The following is a 7,298-nucleotide window of genomic DNA, read 5'->3' as shown; positions in this document are numbered from 1 at the left end:
GCCCCGTGGGTTTATCTCGAACTTCAAACCACGAAACAGGTTCTCCTGAATTCCAAGCTGTGTACGGAGATCAACCATCAAAATCGCTGTTATTAACCACAGGGGGTCCGGCAATTTTCTGATCGCAATGCGCTTTCAGTCCTTGTCCTTAAAATTGCGGACGTGTAAATTGGGGAGTTCAATGACTTTGAAAGGAACATTGTTGTTTGGTGCCGTTCCAGTCAGAGAAATGTTTGTGAAAGGAACGTTTTGCAGAGAAGGGATTGAGCGCCTGTTGGCGGAAACATTTTTGAAATGAAAACATGTGGACGATAAAATGGAAAAAGAGCAGTCCGGGGTACATTGTCACATGATACAAGCTATCTCGGACCCGGACCAAAGCTCCCCGTACACCGAGAACAGGCTCAGGAAAACCCCGGGTAGAGGATATCCCGGTCACTGGGCCTTCCAGCAACACTGAACAAGTGCCCGGTCTGAAACTTTCCAGAGTAATAACTTGTAACGAGACTATCCAACAGTCTCTTGGGATCCCTTGGAACTTCAGGGGATGCGCTCCCTGGTGGTGAAACATGGGAGTGCATGCTTTACAGAGACACAACATCACTCACCCGCCAAAGTCAAAGTGAAAACTATTTACAAGGTGAGGCGGTCGGGAGCCTTTCTTTCCCTGGTGGACCGCCTCGGTACAAATGTCTGTTCTGGTGTGTTGGCTGTGCCCTCGCTGAGCTGGCGTGTTGTTGGCCCTACAGGGCTGCTGGGTGAGTCTGGCCTTGCTGGTCTGTTGGGTGTGATGGGTTCGATTTCCGATCCGTGGTGGTGTCGTTGATCCTTTGGGTGTGTGTTGCGGGTTCGAAAAAGGTGGTGTCTGCTGTGGGTTGTTCAGGGCAGTCTGAGAACCGCATGCTTGTTTGGTCCTGGTGCTTTCTGCAAATTTGTCCATTGTCTAGTTTGACGACAAACACCCGACTCCCTTCTTTAGCTATCACCGTGCCCGCGATCCACTTGGTAACATTTCCATAGTTTAGGATATACACAGGGTTATTCAGATCAATTTCCCGTGACACAGTGGCGCGACCATCATTTACATTTTGTTGCTGACGCCTGCTCTCTACCTGATCATGCAGGTTGGGGTGGACCAGCGAGAGTCTGCTTTTAAGTTTCCTTTTCATGATTGGCTCAGCCGGGGGCACCCCTGTGAGCGAGTGGGGTCTCGTGCTATAGCTGAGCAGTACTCGGGACAGGCGGGTTAGGAGTGAGCCTTCTGTGACTCGTTTGAGGCTCTGTTTGATTGTTTGTACTGCCCGCTCTGCCTGCCCATTGGAGGCTGGTTTAAACGGGGTCGAGGTGATATGTTTGATCCCATTGCGGGTCATGAATTCTTTAAATTTGGCACTGGTGAAACAAGGCCCGTTGTCACTGACCAGTATGTCAGGCAGGCCGTGGGTGGCAAACATGGCCCTCAGGCTTTCAATGGTGGCGGTGGCGGTGCTTCCCGACATTATTTCTCATTCAATCAATTTTGAAATGCATCCATCACCACCAGGAACATTTTACCAAGAAATGGGCCTGCATAGTTGACATGGATCCTCGACCTTGGTCTGGAGGGCCAGGACCACAAACTTAGTGGTGCCTCTCTGGACGCGTTGCTCAACTGAGCACATACACTGCATTGCCGTTCACAGGACTCTAAGTCAGAGTCGATACTGGGCAGCACATGTGGTATCTCGCTAACGCTTTCATCATTACTATACCCGGGTGTGTGCTGTGGAGATCTGAGATGAACGTCTCCCTGCCCTTTTTTCGTAGCACTACGCGGTTACCCCACAACAGGCAGTCTGCCTGACTGGACAGCTCGTCCTTTCGCCGCTGGAACGGCTTGATTGGCTCTTGTATTTCAACGGGGATGCTGGCCCAGCTTCCATGCAATACACAGTTTGTTATTCGGGACAGCAGAGGATCTTGGCTGGTCCATGTCCTAATCTGGCGGGCCGTGAGAGGTGATTTATCATTTTCAAATGCTTCCATGACCATCAACAAGTCAGAGGGCTGCGCCACCATCAACAAGTTTGCAGGTTGCGCCATTTCCACCCCCGTGGTGGGCAATGGTAGCCGACAGAGCATCCGCACAGTTCTCAGTGCCTGGCCTGTGGCGGATGGTCTAGTTATACGCTGAGAACGTGAGTGCCCACCTTTGTATGCGGACTGAGGCATTAGTATTTATCCCCTTGTTTTCAGCGAACAGGCATGTGAGGGGCATGTGATCGGTTTCCAGCTCAAATTTGATGTCAAACAGGAACTGATGCATTTTCTTTACCCCGAACACACACGCTAATGCCTCTTTCTCAATCATGCTGTTGGCCCTCTCGGCCTTAGACAAGCTCCTGGAAGCATAGGCTACAGGTTGCAACTTCCCTACAATGTTAGCTTGTTGTAATACACACCCGACTCCGTACGACGACGCGTCACATGCGAGCACAAGTCTTTTACACGGGTTATGCAATACAAGCAGCTTGTTGGAGCATAAAAGGTTGCTGGCTTTGTCAAAAGCAATTACTTGATTTTTTCCCCATACCCACTTCTAACCTTTGTGCAATAACACATGTAGGGGCTCTAAAAGGTGCTTAACTCCGGTAGGAAGTTACAAAAATAGTTGAGGAGTCCCAGGAATGACCGCAGCTCCGTGACGTTCTGTGGCCTGGGCGCGTACATGATAGCCTCTGTCTTGGCGTCTGTGGCCGAATGCCATCCGCCGTGATCTTTCTCCCGAAAATCTCCACTTCTGTTGCCATGAAGACGCATTTCGACCTCTTCAGCCGCAGCCCTACGCGATCCAGTCGCTGGAGGACCTCCTCCAGGTTTTGTATGTGTTCGACGGTGTCCAGACCCATAACCAATATGTCATCCTGAAAGACCATCGTGTGTGGTACCGACTTGAGCAGGCTCTCCATGTTTCTCTGGAAGATCGCTGCAGACGACCGAATTCCAAACGGGCATCTGTTGTCGCTGAACAGTCAGTTTTGCACGTTGATGCAGGTGAGGCCCTTCAAAGACTCCTCCAGCTCCCGCGTCATGTAGGCCGAAGTCAGCTCAAGCTTGGTGAACGCCTTGCCTCCTGCCAGCGCGCCAAATAGGTCGTCTGTCTTAGGTAGCGGGTATTGGTCCTGTCGCGAGAAACGATTAATAGTTACTTTATAATCGCCGCAAACCCTGACCGTGCCATCACTTTTGAGTACTGGAACAATCGGGCTGGCCCACTCGCTGAATTCCACTGTGGAGATGATGTCCTCGCGTTTCAGCCTGTCCAGCTCGATTTCCACTCTCTCCTCATCATATGAGGTACCGCTCGCGCCTTGTGGTGAATGGGTCGTGCCTCTGGGACCAAGTGGATCCGCACATTCGCACCGGAAAGGTTTCCAATGCCTGGCTCAGAAAGGGAAGGAAATTTGTTCAGAACCTGGGTACATAATGCCTCATCGACATGTGATAGCGTTCGGATGGTATCCCAGTTCCAGCGGATTTTGCCCAGCCAGCTCCTTCCAAGCAGTGTTGGGCCATCTCCCGGGACAATCCAGAGTGGCAGTTCGTGCACCGTGCCCTCGTAGGTGACCTTGACCATGGCGCTGCCCAGGACAGTGATAAGCTCTTTGGTGTACACTCTCAGTTTCGTGTGGATGGGGCTTCGGGCTGGTCTGAATGCGTTGTTGCACCACAGTCTCTCAAACATCTTTTTACTCACGATGGACTGGCTAGCGCCAGTGTCCAGTTCCATGGTTACGGGTAAGCCATTCAATTTTACATTTAGCGTTATAGGTGGACATTTCGTCGAAAATGTGTGCACCCCGTGTACTTCAGCATCTGCCTCCTCTCTCTGAGGCTCGAAATTGCTTTGATCCACCATGGACCGATCTTCCTCTGCCACATGGTGGTTAGCAGGTTTTGCAGAGCTTTCAGCTCATTCGCAAGCTCGTTGGAGATGCCCAATTGTTCCAAAGCTCTTGCAAACATACCCTTTGAAGCGGCATGAATAGGCTGAATGGAAGCCTGCACAACACCAACAAGGTGTGAATTGCCTTGCACTCATCCTTTGTTGGGGACTCTGAGTCATCTGGGTCACCTGAGGCCTGCTGGCAGTTGCAGATTCGTGGGTTCTGCCCTGTACATTTCTGCTCACAAACACAGTTCAGGTTAATTTATGAACATTGCTAGCACTTGTGTGCTGAGAGATTTGTTTGGTGTTATCACTAGTGGACATAAATACCTCTGTTATCGCAATGGCCTTACTGACGATCGGTGTCTCTACAGCCAAAGGTTTTCGTAGGATGGTCTCGTGGCCAATGCCCAGTACAAGAAAGTCTCTGAGCATTTGCTCCAGGTAGCCATCAAACTCACATTATCCTGCAAGTCGCCTTAGCTCGGCGATGTAGCTCGCCACTTCCTGATCTTCAGTTCGCTGGCACGTAGAGAACCGATACCTCGCCATAGCACGCTCTCTCTCGGCTAAAGATGTCCCGAAGCAGTGTACTCACCTCCTCATACGACTTATTTGTGGGTTTCACCAGAGCCAGCAGATTCTTCATGAGGCTGTAGGTCTGAGCCCCACAGACTGTGAGGAGGACCACTCTCCTTTTTTGCAGCACTTCCTTCTCCGTCCAGCTCGTTGGTTACAAAGTACTGGTCTAGCCGTTCGACATAGAGTTCCCAGTCCTCACCGTCCGAGAACTTCTCCAGGATGCCCACAGTTTGCTGCATCTTTGTGTTGGATTCGTATTCTCGACGCCAGTTATTGTGTTCCTAACACAGATGATGCTGCACGCAGGGACGTTAAATTAACAGTGACTCAGTCTTTAATAAGACACTCCAGAGTGAGAAACTGGCCTTAGGGGCCGGCTTAAATACAGTGCTCCCAAGGGGTGTTGGGATCCCTTGGGACTTCAGGGGATGAGCTCCCTGATGGTGGAACATGGGAGTGCATGCTTTACAGATACACAACACATTCGTTGCCTCAACTTTGAGTTCTGCCAACATCCCTTGTGTTTAACCTTCGCCGCAACTCCGCCACAATCTCTCACCGCTCCTCCACCACGATCTCTCACAGTTCGTCCACCACGATCTCTCGTCACTCCTCCGCCACGATCTCTCACCGTTCCTCCACCACGATCTCTCGCCGTTCCTCCACCACGACCTCTCACCATTCCTCCACCACGATCTCTCACCGCTACTCCACCACGACCTCTCACCGTTCCTCCACACTGACCTTCCCGCTCCTCCGCTGTACCTGGGTCCCGCCGATGTTCCTGCCTGCCCACGCACAAAACAGCGACCTATGTTTTGATGACGTGCAGCACAGCAGGACTCCAGCTGTCCTGGTTAACCCTTGCCACTGGACCAAGACCTCGCTCTGTCAAGCCCGTGTGGTGGCTGGTGGCCAACGGTCACACCACGTTAAAACAATCCACCCACAGGCATCTTCCACCCTTTGATTGGAGTTCAGAACTGGAACATCGGGTCCTTCATTGAAACACCTGTGAACCCATGTGGAAGTAAGCCTTCCTCGTTCGAGGACCCGCCTATGATGATGATGATGATGATGTGTGGGACCTTACCAAATGCCTGCTGGAAACCATCAGATTAAATCGAGTAAGACCCGTCCCTTGATTCAGTTTTCACTGACCTTGACTTAGGAAGGCTATATTGGCGTTGGAGAGAGCACTGTATCGGTTTCCCAGAATTATACCTGGATTCCAAGGTTTAAATTAAGATATGAGATTACACCCACTGGAAATTAGAGGGTCGAGCATTGATTTGATCAAAATTTTCAAAGATAATAAGGGAAGAGATAGAGTAGATAGAGAGAAATTATTCCCGCTGGTTGGGGAGTCCCAGACTAGGGGCCATAGTCTAAACATTAGAGACAGACGTTTCAGGAGTGAAATTCGGAAACATTCCAACACACACATGGCGGGAGAGGTTTGGAACTCCCTTCTGCAAAGGGCAGTTCGTGGTAGGTCAGTTGTTCATTTTACATCGTATTTTGATCAAAGGTATTAAGGAAGATTGTCCAAAGGCGGGTATATGGAGTTTGCTCACAGATCAGCCATGATCTCATTGAATGGCAGAACCGGCTCGAGGGGCTGAATGGCCTCCTCCTGTTCCTGTGTAACAGGCTTGAGCGGCTGAATGGCCTCCTCCTGTTCCTGTGTAACAGGCTCGAGGGCCTGAATGGACCTCCTCCTGTTCCTGTGTAACAGGCTCGAGAGGCTGTATGGGCCTCCTCCTGTTCCTGTGTAACAGACACGAGCGGCTGAATAGCCTTCTCCACTTCCTGTGTTACAGGCTCGAGGGGCTAAATGGGTCTCCTCCTGTTCCTGTGTATCAGGCTCGAGGGGCTGAATGGGCCTCCTCCTGTTCCTGTGCAACAGGCTCGAGGGGCTGAATGGGCCTCCTCCTGTACCTGTGTGTAAGGTCTGGGAAACAAAGGGAGGTGATATGAGAAAACATAAACTAAATGGTATTGTGTTAAAAGAGAAGCAGAAGGATTGAGTGATTTACACACAGAAATCTTTGAAGCTGGGTAGATAAGTTACTAAGTTGTTTAAAAAGAATACAGGGCCCTTGGCTTTATATGAAGTGAAATAGAGGACACCAGCGAGGAAGTTGTACCATACCTTTTCAAACCCGGTTTAGGCCTCAGTTGGAGAACTGTTTACAGTTCTGAGCACCACAATTTAGGAAGGAATCAAGGCATTTGGAGAGAACGTAAGAAATATATAAGAAACATTTTCTATTGTTATAGAAGACACAAACACAGGCATTCATCGAGAATCAACATGCAGGTGACCACACACAGATTAAAGAGCCAGAGAGACCGACAGAATCGGGTAACACCGGCAAATAGACAAGAGATATTGACAAGGACTGAAAGCACTTTGCGATCAGAAAATTGACGGCCCAGCTTTGGTTAATGACACGGCTTTTGATGATTGATCTCGGTACAAGCCTTGAAATTCAGGAGAACCGGTATCGTGGTTTGAAGCTCGAGATAAAGCTCGAGATAAAGCCACGGGGCGATACCAACAGGCGCCTGGCAGCAATCAGCGACAGGAAGATGCAACTTCAGCAGGCCCGGCTAGTTCAGTCGGTAGAGTATTAGGCTTTTAATCTCCGGGTCGAGGGTTTGATCCCCATGTTGGGTGAATAATTGTCATTACATTTTTTATGGTGCTTTCACAGGAAAACATCATTAATGAACCCATAATCTTCTTTTGCACAATGAACAAAATGCGAACTGCGGGAGAGTT

Source organism: Pristiophorus japonicus, unplaced genomic scaffold (assembly GCF_044704955.1).
Source record: "Pristiophorus japonicus isolate sPriJap1 unplaced genomic scaffold, sPriJap1.hap1 HAP1_SCAFFOLD_33, whole genome shotgun sequence".
NCBI classification, from domain to species: domain Eukaryota; kingdom Metazoa; phylum Chordata; class Chondrichthyes; family Pristiophoridae; genus Pristiophorus; species Pristiophorus japonicus.
This window is presented reverse-complemented; position numbering follows the sequence as displayed.